At 50.8% G+C, this 20,370-nt stretch overlaps 1 long non-coding RNA gene across 1 annotated transcript; it reads left to right on the top strand.

Annotated features, from left to right (window-relative positions):
* Nucleotides 1–13,873: 13,873 nt before the first annotated feature.
* Nucleotides 13,874–20,118, top strand: LOC132656787 (uncharacterized). Its single transcript, XR_009594495.1, has 4 exons — nt 13,874–14,221; nt 16,779–16,846; nt 17,890–17,985; nt 18,274–20,118. It is a non-coding gene; the product is annotated as an uncharacterized LOC132656787 (long non-coding RNA).
* The last annotated feature ends 252 nt before the right edge of the window (nt 20,119–20,370 follow it).

The raw sequence follows: 20,370 nt of genomic DNA, 5'->3' as shown, positions 1-20,370 counted from the left end.
CTTGGCTGTTATTTGGTAAGGTTTTTCTTTTCTGCAGAAAGAATTCTTTCTTGGCTTTTTAAATATTCAGTATTATTAAATATTCAAAAGCTGCCTTTTTTTTTTTTTTTTTTTTTTAAACCTTTAGTCTCCCTAAGGAGGAAATTTTAGCTAAATCTCAGCCACCCCAGAGGCCTGGCCCCAGAGGTCTTACTTTTTTGGGGTGGAGCAATATCTTGATCTGCTTTCATGATAGGAAAGCCCAGAAGCCAGGCTGCCCTCTGGAAGCCGTCTGCCACAATGGGAGCTGTGACCCCAGAACCAGCGGCCACCCTCAGAACACCAACCTCCACCCCCACGGTGCCTGAGCCCTCTAAACACGGCCTGCATGATCACGGGCCTGGAATTCCGACTTCGCTCCGTGTTCATTTCTCTGACTGTAGGTTTGAGCAGCCACCTGAGGCCGGCAGCCGCCCTGCTCTCAGCAAGAAGTAATCTTTGGAAACAGTAAGAGTCACAACCTCAGCAAAGTAGTTCTGTGTCCCTGTTGTGAAACCAGGAAGTGATAAGCAAAGCTAAACTAGAGCTCAGGCCATTTTTTTTTTTCCTTTCCCATGTAAGTGTGTGTAGAGTAGGTGCCCATCTGCGTGTGTACATGGGAGAACAAGCACATGGGTACACATGCACGTTCAGGCACAAGGTTGGTGCTGGGACTCATCCTCCATTGCTCTTCTGCCTTATCCAATGAGGCAGAGTTTCTCAACCAAGCCCAGAGATCAAGTTGGTTTAGAAACTGGCCTGAGGGAGGACAGGACCTGCTATACTGCAAGGACGCCTTTGGGAAGATGCACAGGGCTTATGTTCGGTGGTTAGAGATATGCAATATGGATATACACCATCCCGGGATGGTGGGCTCCCTTAAGTCCAAAGGCAAACTGGGCAGCCTCGACACGTTAAGCTGCAGCGTCTTATTAAACCTGGGAGTCAGTTCTTTCTGAAGGATTCGGGTCTCAATAAGACATCGATATGACAGTTTTCTCCCAGCAGAAAAACCGCTAAGCTCAGAAAAAAGCTTCTTTGTTCTGACCATTCTGCAGCCATTTTGATTTCTGTGTTTTCTAAACCCAGCCTTTAAAACGAGCATCTTAGATCTTTAAAACAGAAACATCCAAGGACACTAGAAAAACCTGCAGAGGTACTAGGCCCGGGGAAGCTGGGTTTGCAGTGTTATCGCACTGAGCTTGCTTTCCGGGCAAGACTGTAGTTCCAGCAGCCACCACAGCTCCACAGACCCCAGAGCAGATGCACTTCTTCACCAGGCTCCAAGACAGTTCTCACTGTGCAATATGCTACCAAATCCCAGATGTTATAGGCCAAGTCTCCTTCATATGGCAAGCGGCACTGGGGAGGGGATCATGAAAAACGTGGCAACTTTGAATAAGGCTTCTGAGTACACAAGCACCAAAAATCAAATGTATATATAGTGAGTCCTCTAAGGACCTCCTGAACTTCACTGGGTCAGGGTCAGGCGGCTGGACAGCTTGGCCCTCCCAACACCCGAGCATTCTGAATGTACATTTCACACTGTTTTGTTCCTGTGATGTCAGTGAATGTTGTCTAAAAGACTTCAGTCCCCTCTCAGGCCTTCTGTCGCTAGAAACTGCTCTGGATTTACTCACTGTTTTTGGTTTTGTTTTTTCTTTTGAGGCAAGGACTTGTATACCCAGGCTGGCCTCAAGCTCACTGTGTAGCCGAGGATGGCTTTGAATTCCTAGTCCTTCTGACTTTATCTCTTAAGTGCTGGCAAAACGGTGTGTGTCACCAGGCCTGGCTGAAAATTCTTTGTGGTGTTTTACAGAGTTTTCTGCTCTTATGGAAACATAATGGTTTGATTACAGAAAACAACGGCCCCTGTTCCTCAGTATGTCAGTATCAAATTAGTAAATTTCTATGTTTAAAATGGTTGATTTTTCTTAAACTGCTATTTAAGTTGCTGGCTAGAGTTTCATAAAAATCATTAAATGAGTTCTGTCTTGGAATTAAGTCAGAATTTCCAATTTCTGAAATAGCCCTAAATACAACTCTGTCATTTTGCATTGTATATTTACTTATGCAAAGTGGCATTTTCAACACTGACAATTACAAAATTAAAATATCAATGAACTGAAAAGCAATAAAGATTCTGGGTCCTACTGTGTAAAACCTGCAGCCAAGATGTGTGTGTGTGTGTGTGTGTGTGTGTGTGTGTGTGTCTGTGTTGTGCACAATGGCATACATGTAGTCACAGAACACCTTGCAGGGGTCACGTCTCTCTGTTTATCATGTGGGTCCCAGGGACTGAACTCAGGTTGTCAGCTTGGTGAGAAGCTTTTACCTACTGAGCCATCTCACCCACCTCGGTCAAGACTTAACTCTTTACATAAAAGCAGACAAGTGCAGCCAGCTCCGTCTCTGCACACTTTCTTTAAGACAGGGTAAAAATGACAGGTGGGCCAAAGAATTAGTTAGCACAAACTTTCCGTGGGGTATTACCAGTAAGTGTGTTTCATACACCTGCATGCCCAGGGTCATTTCTGGAGAGACAAGAGGTCAGTAGAGAAGGTTTAAGAAGCCCTGCTGTGATTCTCCTAGCGAGAGTCCATTGGTTTGGGGCTCACTGTTAATTTGTTGCTCAGCTGGACACATAAGGGTGAAACACATGAAGCCTTGAAGAAAGTGGCAGAGGGGACAGGTCCGGGGAACGTGCGTGTGGAGGAGGCAGTCAGAAGCAGGAACAGTTTCTGTCCCACTTGGAAGGGAAACAACCATGTCAAAGTATGCTCCCAGCTGACACACACCCAGGCCACGCCTGAAGAAACACAGGTCTCACGGGGCAGGGCAGAAGCAGAGGATGAGACCAAGTGGACAGGGTCCCGTTCGGTCCTACTGCCCTTCTACCCGTGACAATATAACCCCAGGCGGAATGGGGTGTGTGCCTGAAGAGGCAGAAAGTGGGATCTGGCTATGGCTCAGGGAGGGACGCTGAGAAACAGCTAAAGCTGCTTCTTCACAGGTAACTGGCCAGCCAGCTCGGGTACTTACACTTGGCCTTGGATATCTTTTTTTTTTTTTTTTTTTTTTTTTTGGCCTTGTGTATCTTAAATGGGTGAATTTTATGGTTTGTGAATTGTATCTGAATTGCATTCATTGTTGGGGGAAAACTACTGTCAAAGTAAAGATAGCAATAAGAACACAAAATGCAATGTAAAAAAAAAAAAAGAACGAAGCCTGGGAGATGGCTGAACTGGTAAAATGTCTGTGATGTTTGGATTCCCCAGCATCCACTGCAATGTCACGTCCCCCTCACCACAGTGCTGTCAGGCACGAGAAAGCATCCCTGAAGCTAGCCGATCAACCAGTCTAGCCGATTCGGTAATCTCCAGGTTCAGTGAGAGAGCCTAAGTAATAATGAATGGATACGATCAAAACACATTATACAAATGTATGAAATTCTAAAAAAAGGGGTTGGGGATTTAGCTCAGTGGTAGAGCCCTTGGGCCCTGGGTTCGGTCCTCAGCTCTGGAAAAAAAAAAAAAAGAAATTCTAAAAAAAAAAAGGAAATAAAAATATAAAAAGTAAAGTAGAGAGCAATTGAGGAAGACACCGAACATTGACATCTGTGGCCATACCCATGTCCACACACATGCATACACAGGTGAATACACACAACAGTCATAAGTGACCAAAGAGAATCAGGAATAGAAACTAGTGTCCTATCTGCCCCTCAGTGTTTGGCGTGAGTGGAGCAGGAAGGAGTATGTGTACACTCATGTCTGTTCATATCTGCACAGGGGATCCCAGACGAATACCTAAGACTCAAATATGAGGGTGAAAGCAGCCTTTGAGCAAAGCTCAGGCTCTTTTGACCAGGCCTCTGCATTTTACCTCTTCTCCTGAGACCCAGCTCGGCTAACCCAGGCCGACTCTGTTCCCCCAGGTCAGAGGAACCGGGAGAAGACGGGAGAGAGTAGCGCCCCAGCATCCGTGTCGAAGTCTGTCGGTGCTGCAGCAGCCTGACACAAACCTAGGCTTTCTTAGGAAAAGGGAGCCCCGCTGAGAAATTGCCTCCATCAGATTGAACTGTGGTGTGGCTGTGAGCATCTTCTTAGTTGCTAATTGATGCAGGAGAATCCAGGCCACTGGGGGAGCTACTATGCCTGGACAAAGGTGGGCCTGGACAAAGTAGCTCAGCTGGATGGGGTGGTGCACACCTTGCATCCCAGAGCTTGGGAGGCAGGGGCAGAGGGATTTCTGTGAGTTCGAGGCCAGCCTAGTCTACAGACTGAGTTCCAGGACAACCAGGGCTACACAGAGGAACCCTGTCTTGAAACAAGCAAGCAAACAAACAGTGAGCCAGGGAGGAAGCCAGTAGGCAGACCTTCTCCACGCTTCTGCTTCAGTTTCTGCCTCCAGGCTTCTGTCCCGGCTTCCCCTGATGGCTTCCCCTGATGGTGGGCTGTGGTGCAGAAGTGTAACCCAAATTAACCCTTTTATCACCGAGTTGCTTGTGGCTGGTGTTTTATCGCACAACACACAGTGGCTACAGCAGATGGGGAGGAAGGAGGTGGGCGGGGATGGTCATCAGCTGTCTTCCTGGTGTCTTTGTCATAGCACTCTGCCCTTGAACTACATGTATTTACTACCAACAAAGAGATACGGTAAAGAACCCAATAGGCAATTCGATCTTTGCATGTTCTGGCTCTGACTCAGTTACTGGGGCCTTAAAAATGTTCTTTTTACTTGTCTGAATTTCAGTTTTTTCTTCTATGCAGTATATTCCTTGATCTTTGATCTTTAGGTCATCACAAGTCATCCATATGAACATGTATTGGACACACACACATGTGCGTGTAGATGTGTATGGACTCATATACATTTCATTTCATTTTTTTGTTTTTATTTATTTATTTATTTATTTATTTATTTTTCATTTTTGGTTTTTAAAGACAGAGTTTCTCTGCATAGCCTTGGCTGTCCTAGACTTGCTCTGTAGTCCAGGCTGGCCTTGAACTCACAGAGATCCACCTGCCTCTGCCTCCCCAAGTGCTGGGATTCCAGCATGCGTCACTGTCCCCAGCTTCATATACATTTTAGATAAAGAAAAGCACAGTAATTGGCCTGTGTGGTAGGCAGCCTTCATTTCCATCTGCTTTACTATTCCCAACAGCCATGCTCTGCTTGTTCCTGAATTACAGGCCTAGTATCTAACAGGGACAGAGGTCCCTGGACAATGTTACCCACTTCAGGAGATATTCTCACCATGTGCCCACGGAGATAGAGAGGGACAGGGATGGCAGAGACACATCTGGTCCTAGAGATAAAGGAAGTGAAAAATGGACAGTGGTGGAACAGTGGAGGACAGTGGAGGTGGGGTGGGGATCAAGCATGTGGTACTGCATGGGGGAACCGGATGAGCCTCAGAAGGAAGCCGGGCCGCGCTGTGTGGCTGAGACAGCGCTCGGCATGGCGGTGGCAGCGTGCTTGCCTTCAGAGGCTGAAAAGGCCATCATGGAGGTGGAAGAACTGAGTCTTTCTCAGAAAGGCATGCTGGCCTGCCGTGGCTGCAGGGTGGCCTGCTCTGAGGAAGGAGCTGCCCCCTGAAGTGACAGGATAGCCCCGGCTCCTGGTATGGGCTCTTTCAGCTCCAGCAGCCTGGATCATTGTCTTCTGTCTGGGATGCTGGACAACAGTGTCCACACCCAAAGGAGCTCATGACAACAGCTTTCTAGACCATCCTTTAGACACTCTGTAGGGCATGGTAGTCAGAGCTCAAGCTCCCAAAAGGCCGGATGGCTGTCACAGCAGCCTGGAGATGACATTTTGGGAACCACTTAGATAAATTACCTTAAGTGTTTTTTTTTTTCCAGAGGCTCTGTTCTGCCGAGCATTTGCTGCCCTGAGGAGAGGTAAATTACAGTGATCCGTTCTATTTCTTTCCAAGACAGAAAAGGTCTTGCATTTATAACCTTTGCTGTTCTCGGGAACAAATCTCCTGGAGTTCCACATTCGTCACTCAGTCCACAGAGAAGGTGGGGCTGCCGGGAGCACCCTCATCCCCTAACAAACAGCTCTGACATAGTACCAGTGCTCAGGAGAACTCGTGCCCTGTCCCTCTGTGGGGCGTGGTGTTCTCCGTGTGGGTACAAACGCACTATGCTGGGACACAAGGAACCATCGTCCTTGTTGGCCTGAGCTTCATTTCCCACTAGTGGCCGTCCGGGGTGACTTCTCAGATACACTTCAGCCAGTCCTGCGATTACAGCAATAGTAGTTTAAGAGCAACCCTCTGAGTGAAGGACACAATGGCTCCATGTGTGTGCTGCAAATGTGTGCCGGTGCACGCACATGAGTCCATATTACTAATAAGTCTGAGACACATACGTAAGTATAAACACATGGGTACCTGGGTGTATGCAGAGACCTTTAAGTGTGTGCGTGTGTTTTCCTCATCCTTGGACACCCAGAAGTTTTGTTCCCATCTTCCTGATACCCAAAGCGAGGCTATGAGGATGCCGAGGTCTCTCAGCAGGAGGAGGAGGAGGAAAGAGCGACAGCCAGCACAGGTGCCCCGTGCTCCCTGGGTCTTGCTCCCTCCTCTGGGCCTATCAGATTCAGTTGTGTTGCTCAACCAGAAAGCCTTTGGCCCTGAACAGCTTCCAGAAGCTCTGGCCAGATGAAATCTTCACCTCTCAGTGCCACACAGGGGCATTCAGACACCAACACATGAAGCCCCAGACATCCAAACCAGAGCAAATGCACACAGGGTATCAGAGAGGCAAAGCCACCATTGCCTACTGTCCAGAGGGCAGGTAAATCAGGAGGACAGGGTACCAGAGTGACATGGCACACACAGGCCCTTGTGTGGGGCTAGCTACTCTGTTCCCCTCCCAGCCACACCCTTAGGAAGGGGACACCCCATGCCTTAGTCCCATCCTCTTTCTGCCCCAAATGCCTCCTCTGCAGATGGGATAGAAATGCTAGTCTTATGACAACCCTCTCTCGGGCTGCTAAAATGATTAAATGAAGTAATATACACAGTTGCAGAGTGGGGCCTGGCACAGCGCCCAGCATGGTATTTTTATGACAAGCTGTTCAAGAATAAATGGATGAACCAGGAGTGGCGGTTCATGCTTGTTAACTAAGCGTTGAGGGGGTAGAGGCAGGAAGCCTAGCAGTTCAAGGTCATCCTTAGCTTGATAGTGCGTCTGAGGCCAGCCTGGGCTACATAAGACTATTCCAAAACAGAGCAACAGCAAGAACCCCAGATAATAAATCGATGGAATATTGAGGACATGGATAAAGCGAGGCCTACTTCTTGTAGGAACCCCACAAGTCCTGTGAAGATCCTCTGGGCCTCTTGATGACCCTCTTCTCAGAGCAGGGTTAAGAAAGAGGTGGTGTCTGGCCCAAGTCTGGATGCAGGAGTGAGCTGTGTGGGGAGCTGGGCCAGGCTGGGCGTGGCCCCCTGGCCTTGGGTCTAACGGTCCTTCTGTGGTCTCATCCGTGGAGGCAGCCGTCTCCTGGAGGCAGCGTGCCTAAGCCCTGTTGCTCATCCACAGGCTCCCCTCAGAGCCTAAGCAGCTGACAAGTGCGGGGACCCAGCACTTGCTCTTGTGCTCCTTCCCTGTGAGTTCCCATTGCACGTCCATCCTCAGGGGTGAGAGCTGGAGCCGCTCCGACCAGGCCTTGACCTCCTCTCCTCTGCAGCTGTGAAATGGCAGAACTAATCCTCGCCAGCAGTCCCAGGAGCCCGGACTCGCTTTGGGCGGGAGCCATTTTCCAGAGCCCAGCCTCCCAGAAACACAGAGGCTTTTTCAGAGGGAGCTGTGAGCAAATGCCAAGGCAAGCTCCGGGCCAGGATTCTGGAAGAGGAAAATTCAGACCTCCCCATGACTAACCGAACTGGAAGCCGAGGAAGGAAATCGTGAATTTGTACTAAATCTCTACAACTTGGAGCCGACACAGAGACCTTGTGCTGTTCTCTGCGCTGCACTCGGCAGACAGGAGGGGAATCCAGCCTGAAGGATTTCTCCCCTTCCCAGCTCCTGATCTCTTACTCTTCTCCTAAGGGTCAAGCGCAAAGGTCAAGCCTCCTCCAGAAATAGCTGCCTTCTACCCAGTGTCTGAAATGCCATCGGCAAGCATGAGGAAAGCTGTGGATGGTGGGATCCTGGTGTCTGTCCGCCCACAGATCCTAACACGGCCTCTGCGGAAGCAGGCGCTGCCTCCGCTCTGAGGAGTGTGTGCTTCTTTGCAGCCCATGTTTGGACTACATATATTCATCAGACCCACGACAATTGTTCTTTGGGAGTGAGGTGGAGGCAACATGAAGGGGACATTAACAGCATAATCCCCTCCTCCCAGTGTTTCCCTGTGGAGCCCTGGCTGTCCTGGACGTCACTCTGTAGCCCAGGCTGGCCCCTGCCTCCTAAGTGCTGGGATTAAAGGTGTGTGCCACCACAGCTCAGCTTCTCCCTGACCCCCACCCCACCTTTTTTGTTTTGTTTTTGTTTTTTTGAGACAGGGTTTTTCTGTGTAGCCCTGGCTATTCTGGAACTCACTCTGTAGGTCAGGCTGGCCTCACACTCACACAGATCCACCTGGCTCTGCCTCTCAAGTGCTAGGATTAAAGGAGTGTGCCCCCACTGCCCGACCCTCTTTTCCCTTTCTTTAGGACAGGGTGTCAACTTGTGTCCCAGGCTGATGTCAAGCTCACAAACCTCCTGCATCAGCTTCTGAAGTGCTGGAGTAAAGACTTGAGCCACCATGCTCAGCATCTTGAGGCTTTGTAAATTTTCTGCCGGGATGTAACCAGCAGAAGCCCAGATCCTGGGAATCCTGAACCCCAGGCAAACAAGCTGAGGCTCAGCTGCTGCTGTGGATGTGAGTTCTCCTCTGTGACCCTGCCTGGCTGCGCTGAGAAGGGGCTGGGGTTTGCTGATTCCCAGCTAATAGACAGTGTGCCAGTTCATATTCATTGTCGGCTCTGCAGGATTTAGAATCACCATGGTGACCACCTCTGGGCCTGTCTGTAAGCTGCTTCCAGCAAGGAAGCAGTGAGAAGAAAGACCCACCCTAACAACTGATGCCATTCCATGGGCCAGGTGACTGCAAGGAAAGGAGAGAGGGAGCTGAGCACCAGCCTTCACCCTCTGCTTCCTCAGGCTCCTGCCGCAGTGCCTTCCCCACCATGGCTGACTGTGTCCCCTCAAACCGTGAGCCAGAATAAGATTCTCCTTCCTCACGTTGCCTTCTTCAGGTGTCTGACCACAGCAACAAGAAATGTGACCAAAGCAAATGGGCTACAGCGTCTGACTCAGAGCTCACCTGTCTTCAGGCACCCACCAATGGCTAGCCTGGCTTCATATGATTCATGACCAAGCCTGTTTCAAACCTAGGTCTCCTGTCCCAGCTTTGGTAACACAGAGATCATGCCCACCTCTGATGCCGGGTGTCCCTGGAGTCCTCAGACAGATGGTCTGGAAGAGTTAACACAGCTCCCAGCACTCGGACGCCTGAGGAGCCATTTGAGAAGCTGTTTCCTCTTGACGGATGAGCAAGGGCCAATGCTATTTTTGGTCCCCTTCCCAATGTTTGCCTAACATTAGAAAATCATGGCTGCTTATCCTGGGGTTCTGCTGCTGTTTTCTTTGGAAGCTCCGGCTTGTGGACTGGATGAAAGGCGACAGGGGCCTGCGTCCAGGGGGTGCCATATGCAACGCAGTCTGCCAAAGCCAGTGGGCAGCCCTCCAGCCTCAGTCCCGCTCTGCTGGGGCTTGTCCACCAGGGAAGAGTCAAGCCCTCACTGGGTCACGTCCAGAGAGCAATGCAACTTTTGCTTCTGCATTTTACAACCTCCTCTTTGGTTTGTCTAGAGAGCCACAATGTATGGTAAAATACAGTCTTGCCTAGAACTGATCTTACTCGTTTTAGCACCCGGGCGCTTTCTGTCAACCCCTGCGTTACTGCTGCTGTGGCCTTCGGGACTCAGTGTCCCTGAGCTCCATACGTGTCGGGTGCTGTGAGTCATGTACCTACTACTCAGTGTAGGCACCTAACGCCTGGCACTGACTTACTCAAAATTCCAGACTTAGCAAATGTATAACAGCGATTTGATCCAAGAGAAGGGAATTCTAGAGTGAACATGGCCAGACCAGGCTCTGAGAAGCTGTGACTATGAACACCTCTGCGTCTTCTGCTGGGGCTTCCAACGTCCTGCGGGTCAGTGGGGTTTGGTCAACAGATGTTTCCTCACTGTCCTGAGATCTGACAATCTAAGGCCTAAGGCTGGGAAGGGCCGCTTGCCCCTGAGGGTGTCTGCCTCCCAGTGCCCTCCAACACTGTCCTTCTCTGTGTGTGTTTGTGTCCTGATCTTCTCTTCCAATAAGAACCCCAGTTTAGGTGCACCCTAAGGACCTGATGTAGCAGATAATTCCTGCAAAGACCCTGTCTCCAAATACGGTCCCATTCTGAGGTCCTGAAGGCTGAGGCTTCAGCATGTGAACCTCAGGAGAGCATAACTCGGTTCATAATACCCCATTTCTCAGATGAGGAAAACAGGGCAAGGAACAGACAGCCCTAGGACCCAAGCAGGCCGGTAAGTGGTGGTCACTGTCCATCTCTGCCCGCTAGTGCCAGGCTTTCACACTGCCACCCGTTTGTTCTGAGACTGTAATGCAGGACATCAGGAAATGAATGAGCAGAGAGCCAGGGATGCAGGAACAGAGCCAGCTCAGCATCTGTATCCAAGGCATAAGAAGGAACAAAGAGCCTCAGGAGAGCTGAGGGGGAAGACAGATGAGAAGGTTGGAGAAGACAAGGCTCTCGGGATCAGGTCCCTCCTGGGGAGCCTCTGCACATGACCTACTTCTGTCAGGCACTTAGCTGACCTGGAATAGAGGTCCAGAAGTGCCATCCATGGTAGGTCCCTGGACAGTCTAAGCTAATTGCTTCATGAGGATGACTTTGAGCCTCAGAGGGGTTTGTGAGAACCACTTTTTGTTCGTTTGTTTACTAATTTATTTATTTCTAGAACGTTGCTTGTACATGTGTGTGAGGGCATCAGATCCCCTGGAATTGGAGCCACATATAGTTGTGAGCTGCCATGTGGGTGCTGGGAATTGAACTGAGTCCTCTGGAAGAGCAGCCAGTGCCATCTCTTCAGCCTTGAGAACCACTTTTTAAATTCTGTGACTAATCCTGGGATGATGCCTTTTCCCAGGACCCCCAGGAGCAGGAGGTGACCAAGGCCAGTGACCCTCAATGTATGAGGAGGTGACACCCAGCCTTGGCCTCAGGTCTTGACTTGAGCCACAGCTGCACAAGGACCAGGGCCAGCAGAGGACCCTGGAGCACCGTCCAGGCCATGCTGTGGTCCAGTCCCCACCAGGGGCACGGCCAAATACCCAGAGGCTTTAAATTCCAGACTGATTTCATCTCTCCAGTGCTTTGTGAGAGCCAAGTCAGGAAAGAAGGAAAGACATCATTTCAGATGAGTGGAGGCGGGGGATGGTCCTTGAAGAGGCCCCAGGCTGGCTTCACCGTCTCTAGCTTCACTGCCCCACTGAGGGCTCAGACAAGTTGGCCTTGAACGTCACTGAGCCGTCACCTCCCACCGCACACTCTGGACAGCACAGAGCTAACGGGCAACAGCCTTTTCTACCTCGTGCTGAAGCCCTCACAAGAACCGAACAGGACTGGGACCCTGTGTCTCCTCTCAAGCTGAGATGCATCTTGGGACCTCAGCTGTAGACTACACCAAACCAAACCTCTGGAAGAGCCAAAAATGATCGGAGCTGGGCAGCTGTGCTTTGTTGCTGGTTGGTTGGATTTAGGTTTTGTCTTTTAGCAGGGGATCTGTACTGGGTTATTTCACTCTCTGGTCTCACTTAATATCCTGGTTGGGTTTTTTTTTTGTTTTGTTTTGTTTTGTTTTTGCCAGCTTGAAACAAGCTAAAGTTATCTGGGAAGAAGGAACCTCAATTGAGCAAATGTCTCCATCCAATTGGTCTGTGGGTAAATCTGTGGAGCACTTTCTTGATTAAGTGGCTGATATGGGAGGTTCCAACCCACTGTGGACAGGATCAACTCTGGGCAGGTGGTCCAGGGTTTTATAAAAAGGCAAGCTGAGCAATCATGGGCAGCAAGCCAGGAAGCAGCATTCTGCCTTGGTTTTCACTTCGCGTCCTGTCTCAGCTTCCCCCAGTGACTGGACTGCAAACTGGAAGATAAAACAAACCTTTTGCTCCCCACATTGCTTTCCACCATGGTGTCTCATCACAGTGAGAGAGAGCAAACTAAACACTTAGCTTTTGCCTTTGTCTGTACCCAAAGCTTGATGTGTTAGGCAAACATCATATGCTGAGAGGCCATCCCACGCCCAAGCTGTCCTTCCTTCAGGTGACCCAGCGGTAATGTCTGGGGGGCCTCAGAGAGATCTGAGGGAGACCCTGGAAGACTAGAATTCCAGAGTAGCCAAGCGGAATGGAAAGAAAAGAGAGAGGGTCAGAGTCTTCACAAGGGTGGCTAGGGCCCTTCACTACAACTGGGACCTCCAATGAGGAGCAGGACATGGTAGGCCGAGGGTGCTCAAGAGGGCTTTGGCTAGGGAGTGTGTGAATACAGTCATTTGGGAAGAACATGGATGCCCTCCTCTCTAGAGATCATTTAGTGCCTGTCTAGTACCCACAAAACCCTGGGTTCTGTCCCCAGCTCAACGTGAACCAGATACGGCAGAATATGCCTGTAATTCCAGTATTTGGGGGATGGAAGCAGGAAGATCAGAAGTTCAAGGTCTCCCAGGGCCAGCTGGGGCTGCATGGCAAAAACACCATTGATGGGGAGATTAGAGAAAATAAGTTTGAAGCTCATTCTGCTGGCACAAGACTGCAATCCCAGCTACTCAAGAAGCTGAGGTTGAAGGAGCTTGAGTTCAAGGCCCGCTTGGGATAAATAGGAAGCTTAAAAGTTATTCTGGGCAACTCGGTGAGATTCTGTCTCAAAATGAGAGTGAAAGAGGGCTGGGGTAGAGCTCAGTGGGAGAGCATGAGCCAGGCCCTGAGCTCAACCTCCAGTATGGAAAAAGAGCAGCGGCTGAGTCCTCACGGAACACTGCCGCCCCAGATGGAAGCAACTGGCTCAGCATCTGCTATGGCTTTCTCCTGCTCGTAGGAAGTGCCTGCTTGATGGTTCTCTCATGGCAGGAAGAGGGCAGGAGCTCCCTGAGATTTAAGGATGCTAGCCAGGGCGTGAGGCTCATCCTCAAGACGGCAGACCAGCCCTGAGTCCCCACCCGCTCACACGATGACCCTGGAGGGCCTTCTGACATGAATTATTGCTGGTAGAGGGCAGAGTTCAGTCAAAGGTGTCTGCCTCCTACAGCAGCTTACAGAGGTGACCCCTGGGTGCCTGCTCAGGAACTGTCTCAGTGCAGGTACTCTCTAGCACACAGACCCTCAAGACCAACATGAGCCTGGGAAGGCCCTAAGTGCAGGAGGTGAGGCTCCGTGGGGCTGGGGGACTCAGAGACGCGCTGAGCAGGTGCAGCGTGCCAGGGCTGTCTGTAGCGACCGAGGCCAGGAAGTAAGGTCACTATGCACACGCCAGCTGTGAGTCACATTTCAGCTTTAGGTATTTGTTTTTCTTTCTTACAGTACTACAGACCTGGAGACTGAGCCCAGGGTTCCTTCTGTCAGACGATCTGCCCCGTCTTTGCTTTTAAGGCAAGATCTGGCTCAGCTGTTCATTCAGGCTTGCTGTGAATTTTCAATCCTCCTGCTTTAGCCTCCCACGGAGCTGAGATTACGGGCTTGCACCTCCAATCCCAGCTTTGATTTCTTTATTTTATCTTTATTTGCTCAGTTCTGGTTTGCAGAAGTAACACAAGCTCATGGTGAAAACTCAAATAACTTACTATTGACAGACAGATCAAAGGTCAATAAAGATACTCTCACCCCAGTTCTTTACCCCAGTCTCCAGAGGAGCTCCCCTCCATGACTTCCTGGTTTCCTTCTAACTATCCAATGTGCATGAAAGCACAGACATTAATTTTCGTTTTACTTGAAACAAACTCCCACTATACAAGTGCTTTTTTATTTCTCTCCACAAAACATGTCCCAGAGACAGCCAGTGAGAGACCTTTGACATCCTGGGAAGAATGGCTGCACGGTTGCTCCACAGAGTACAGGACCAGCCTACTGACAAGGTAGGGCTGCCTCTGGGCCGAAACTATAAACAGCCCTGCAGGGGCCATTGTGATGCATATTTACCTTTTGCTTCTGCAAACACAGCTAACAGAGCAAAAGCCTCAGAACCTCAGTTCATGTTCCGGGAAGATTTTGACAGAAATCGCTAAATTGCTACGCAAACATCTCTCCAGTCCATGCTCCCGCCAACAGGGTGCAAGGCTGTAGGCTTTCTCTTCCGTTTTTCAACTTTGCCAGTTGTGTGAAAGCGGCTCAGGCTGGCGGCTCCAGCGCTTCGTGACTAAAACGTTCTTCCAAAGGTCTTGTCTCATTTTCTGTATCGGTCCGGAAGTTAGGTGCTGAAAAGGGTTCTCTTGACTCAGAACGGTGGAGGGAGGCCTCTTTGGGGGTTCCTTATGTCAGGTTGTCTCTGACCTGGCTCCTCACCTGGGTGTGGACTTGATAAGGCCCGTGTTCCTGGACTCTCCTCCAGGCTCCTGACCCACGGAGTGGGCACCAAAATCTGGAGGCATCTTGGGTCTCCAGGAACCCCCAGCTCACCTACAACTTAGCATATAGGTGAGGATGACCTTGAACTCCTGACCCTCCTGCTGGGGTTGTAGTGTGTGTTGCCATCCTCAGCTCTCCGGGCTTCTTTGTAGAAGTCCCAAGGGGACACTTCCGGTTAGTCTCTGATGTCCAGCCTTCCGTCTGTGGAGGTTCCAAAGGATCGGCATCCAGCTGGCCACTGTGCTCCTCCAGGATGCTGCCTCTCAGAGAGGAAGTGTGGGATTGAAGCCAGGGCCAGGCAGACCCACAAGCTAGACCTAAGCCAAGAGATGGCAGGTGTCCATCTCAGGGTTCTCTGTTCTCCTCGCCCCCCAGGAGAGGGGACCCCAGGCACTGCCTCCGGACAGTTCAGGGTGGTGCTCCTCTTTCCTTAGGGCATCTGCAGCCGGCCTTGGCCTTGGATTTTTGAACCACCCTAAACCAAGTTCAGCTCTTCGAGAGAAAGCCAAGTGTTCTGGTGGGGGGAGGGGCAGAAAAGCTAGCGGCTCTAGACCTAGCCAGGACCTTCTCTTTCTGATCATCCTTGTCATCTGGGTTGATCATCCTTGTCATCCCATGTAGGCGTGAGCTGCAGACATGGATTAAATCTGTTGTTTATAACTGAGTTCATGTCCCACTGCACACCCTGTTCAGATGCCAGCATCACCTACAAAAGTCCCCCTCTCTGCGGAGGTCAGTGACGGGTGTGTAAAGCCCTGCCAGCTGGGTAGTGGCGTACCCTCCCTCTCCTGGCTCAGGAAGGAGGGTCTTTCCCGGCAGAGGCCTGATGACAGCACAGGGAAATGTCATAACTGAAAACCAACACTGTTTATAAGCCATGCCACTTGGAGCTCAGTGAGCTGGGACCATGGTGTTGCACAACTGTTCCAAGAACACCGGTCAGCTCAGCCTGTTTATGGAGAGGGGCAGCAGGAAGGATAGACCGAACTTAAAGTCGCATGTAGAACTTACTTAGGGATTGTGAAGCCTCTGGCCTTAAATGTACACCTGGGCACAACCCAAAATTCTGTGTCTCGCTTTAACATTTTTATTTAATGTAATTGTGTGTGTGTGTGAGTGTGTGTGTGTGTGTGTGTGTGTGTGTGTGCGTGTGCACACAAGTGCAGGTACCTGCAGAGACCCGAGCTCTCAGAACCCCGAGGAGCTAGAGTTACTGGTGGTTATGAGGCACTAATGGGCTGGGAATCTGTGTCCTCTGCACCGATTTCTGCTCTCTCCTGCTGCAGCTGTGGGTTAGAACCACACCTTCCTGAATTGGGGCGGCACTCCGGTTTACCACAGTCCCTCACCCACAGAGACTGCTAAAGCGCAAGCACACTGCCTCCACTCTCAAGGGTCTTTCCTTCAGACTGATATGATACCTCTTCTCCAAAGCTGAGGTTCGGGTTGGCTGCAAACTACCCTTCGCTCCATTGGTAGGTGGTGATCCTGATTCCCAAAAGGGCGTGACTCCCTGCATTACCCCTCCTAGGGGTTCCTTTCAAGGGATTTCAGGGAAGTGGCTATGGCGCCATGACCCTGCGGCTTGCTGCATTATACACAATAGCCTTATTTGGTGGCTGAGAGTCAAAGTCAGGCCCTTAGTGCCTGAGGCTGGCCTCAAACTGGCTATGTAGTCGAGCCTGACTCGACTACAATATCTCACCCTCCTGCTTCTGTCTGCTACATGCTGGGGTTGCAGGAGGGCACCGCCGTGCCTGACTTGTGCAGTCCTGACAGAACTCAGTGCTTCATGCACGTCAGGCAAGCAGCTTACCTACGGGGCTAGAGCCTCGGCCCTCTTGGACCTCTCTGAGTTGGAAAACAAGAGGAAGCAATAGTGTCAGAGGTCAGAGACGGTGGACAAGGGCAGCCCAGTTCTCCTCTCCACCCCTGGGCACCCCCACTGCAGCCCAGGAGCCAAGCTGCGCTCTGCCAGGTCAGGCTGAGTGTGAGAATGGAGATTTGTCTGACCACCATGCTCAGCAGTCCCGAGCCCCCACCCTGCGCCCTTCCTCTCCGTCACAGAAACCATCCCACAGAGCAGCACCCTTCATTCGGCAGACACTGGGGCCTGTGCCACTCCACCCTGTCAGGTAAGACTTGCCAGTGCACCGCCAATGGAACAAATATTTGTTCAGTGATTGCATGGTGAGAAGGTTGCTCAAGCTCTGTCTGTGTTTGCTTTACTTGGGGAAGAGTTCTCGCTCACGCCTCTGCTCCCAAACGCCCCTTTCCTGCATCACCCGCCCGCTGATTGCGCTTTGATGGTGGTGGTGTGGGTTGGTCTTGTTTTCATCAACTTGATACAGTCTGGCATCATCTGAGAAGAGGGACCCTCAAATGAGAAACTGCCTCCACCAGATTGTCTGTAGGAAAGAAAAAAAAAAAAGTGGGATTTTTTCTTGGTTGATTGTTGTGGGCGGGCCCAGCCCACTGTGGGCGGTGCTACCCCTGGGCAGGTGGCTCTGGCTTGTGCAGGAAAGCAGCTGAGCAAGCTGTGGGAAACCAGCCAGGCAGCGCCCCTCACGGCCTCCGCTGCAGTTCCTGCCTCCAGGTTCCCCTGCCTTGACGGCCCTCTCCGATGAACTGTAGACCAAAAGCTGAAATGGACCCTTCCCTCCGCAGGTTGCTTTTGGTCACAGTCTCTAACACAGCACGAGGAACCAACCTAACACACGCCCCTGCCCCTCTCCTGAGTTCAATTCCTGACTCTTGGAATTCATTTTTTCCAGCTGGAGTTCCAAAGCAAAAAATTGCTTTCACCTTTATGCATCTGAGAACATACATACACACCACCATTTTCCCTCTGGTTTATTGAGATGGGGTCTTACTTTGTAGCCCAGAAATATTGCCTCCAACCTCAGTTGTCCTCCTGCCTGAGCCTCCCAAATGCTGGGATTAACTGCATTGCGTCCTCCGTCTCACAGGATGTAACTCTGGCTTCTTTCACTCCTTTAGTTTTGATATGCTCTGCTCTCTTTGGAGAAGCTCTACGTAGCCAAGGCTAGCCTCTAGCTCTCCATCCTCCTGGGTGTTGGGATTGGACTGTGCCCCACTATCCTCAGCTCACAGCATGAGCTTCTGAGATCATCTGTCTTCTTGCTTTAGTGATTTGAATTTGGGGTTTGCCCTACAGGGTCTGAGTCTGTGTGCTGAGTCTGTGTTTTGGCCTGCTGTTACCAATCCTGCTGGGTCTCATTGCACTTTGTGAATCTGAGATTTGTGTCTTATGGTAAGTCTAGGGAATCCCAGCTTTCAAACATTTATCTTCCCCATTCTCTCTGCTCCCTGCCAGAACTTCTCGTTCCCAAGGCCCCCACGCTGACTCCTACTCCGGGGAAATCCTGGGCTTAGGGTCGGGCATTGCTTTCCCATCGGACTGGCCAGCACTTGACAGGGACCCATATGTGTTTGTGCTTGCGAAGTCTGTAATGACTGTCAGTCCTGGGAGACTAGAGCACAGCTGGCAGGGCTGCCATCCCACCTCAGCAAGGTCCAGCCACACGGCTTCTCCCGTCAGGCACAGCAAGCCTCCTGCACGCGAGGGCACCAAGCCTCACTTTGGCACCTGCTGGGGACACCTTAGACAGAGAGGCTGCTAAAACAAAGCACAGAAGTGTGAATGCACAGACTGAGTGGCTTGCAGAAAGGACACGTTTGCTGGCACGGGAGCAAGCGCCACTCCGCCGGACATCGGCTGGCACCGACTCCAGTTTCCACCACTCGGCACGGGGCAAGAGTGATGGTAAACACGCGACAAGCCTGTTCACAGATGTTCGTGAACAGGAAACGGGAAACCGCAGGTAATAGAGATCAGCTACAGGTGGTTGTGTATTTGCTTGTTTGGTTTTGAGGCAGGAGCTCACCTGTCCCAGACCAGCCTGCAACCGATTAGGTAGCTAGCTGAAGCTGGCCCGAACTTTTGACCCTCCTGTTTCCAACCTCTTGAGTACTGGGGTTATGGCATGTGTCATTAGCCCAACTTAGCCAAGGGTAGCACAGGCTAGCCTTGAACCTGGGAGCCTCCCGCCTCATCTTCCCAAATGCTGGAGACAGGTGTGGGTCATACTGGGTGCTGGGGTCTCTTCCTCTTGACAGATTAGCTATAGGTTTTGGAGTTGTTCTTTCCTGGTCACTAATTCACATATAAGCAGAGGAGTTTTAGGTTATCCATTCCAGCCTACTGCCAAGGAAAAAAGTCTTTGGTGGGTTATAGTGATACGAGGAATAAATATGATGGTAATCTCCGGTCAGGTTGTCTTGGCTCACTGTGCATGTTTCTGTTCTTTCTTTTCTTTTCTTTTCTTTTCTTTTCTTTTCTTTTCTTTTCTTTTCTTTTTCAACACAGGGTTTCTTGGTGTAGCCCTGGTTGTCCCAGAACTCACTCTGTAGACCAGGCTGGCCTTGAACTCACGGAGATCCTCCTGCTGGTCATGTTTCTTAATGGGCAGTGTGGGACAACATCCTGCAAGTCCAGTTATGAAGTAATTGCAGATGTCGGTTTCTCCGCACCCCATCTCCTCCCTCGGGCGTGCGTGGATGTGTGTGTGCCGAGTATGTATATGTGTTCGGCCGTGCAGACACACTCGGAGGCCAGAGACTGGCATCAGGACAACGTTCCGATGTGTTCCTCACCATCCAGGAAGTCTGACTTAGGGTCCCCGAGGCAGACCAGGGTAACAGCCAGCCGCCTCCTACTCCCCTAGCTAGCCCGGCTCTGGGACCTTCCAGAGTGGCTTCCAAGGGTGGCTCTGATCTCAGCACTGTGCAGTGCACAGACTTTGATCCACTCTTCACATGCAGCTTCACTCCGGAGGCCAGCAGCCCCGTAGCTTCAGGAGGTGGGGGCAGAGAGGGGGATGGGGGCATGCCCATGTCTTCAAAGTCAGAGATTCTGCTCCAAATAGAAAGCCACGCTTTCGCTCAGAGAATGCCACCGCAGGTGCTTCAGGCCCTGGCACAGGCACAGCTGGCACCCTGGTCTCCGGCCCCATATTCGCCTGGCTATTCTCTGGGTGTGGAGGGGTTTCCCAGCCCCTGTTCCTGTGACCCAGCCCCTCACGGTGCAAGCCTTCTGCCGTACCCATTGGTCTCCCTTGCTGATTGTGTCTCTGGAGAATTTTGGTAAATGTGGTCACTCAGTCCTATTGCACCAGGATTCCCTTCTCTCTTCTGTCAGAGCAAGTTCTGGTCAGCAGTAGAAGCTCATCTCTGCTTGATGACCGAGCCACAAACGACATGTTCTTTGTCTGCCCCAGTTAATTCCGCCTCCCCCTTCCTTTCTCCAAGAGCTTGTTCCCAGCACGAAGTAATTATTAGACTTTTCAAAACTAGTAATTATTCTAATAAATATACTTTATTCTCATGAATGCCTTATACGCAGGGTGGAAAATCCTGGCTTTCCATATTTATCAATGATTTGCCAGGATTAAGTTTTAAATTAAATTAAATTTGTACCGTTAGTCGGGTGGAAGGCAGAACAAGCCGGCTGCTGCAGGAGCATCTTAGGTATTGAACGGGAGACAGCTGGATGCAGCAGGAACGAAGGGATGTAAGAATGGAGGCCCTTTGTGCTGTCTTTCCTCCCTCACTCATGACTGAAGAGTCTCCGTCATTT

Source organism: Meriones unguiculatus, chromosome 10 (assembly GCF_030254825.1).
Source record: "Meriones unguiculatus strain TT.TT164.6M chromosome 10, Bangor_MerUng_6.1, whole genome shotgun sequence".
Taxonomy (NCBI): Eukaryota; Metazoa; Chordata; class Mammalia; order Rodentia; family Muridae; genus Meriones; species Meriones unguiculatus.
The sequence above is the reverse complement of the archived record's forward strand: the minus strand, read 5'-3'. Positions and strand labels throughout refer to the sequence as shown.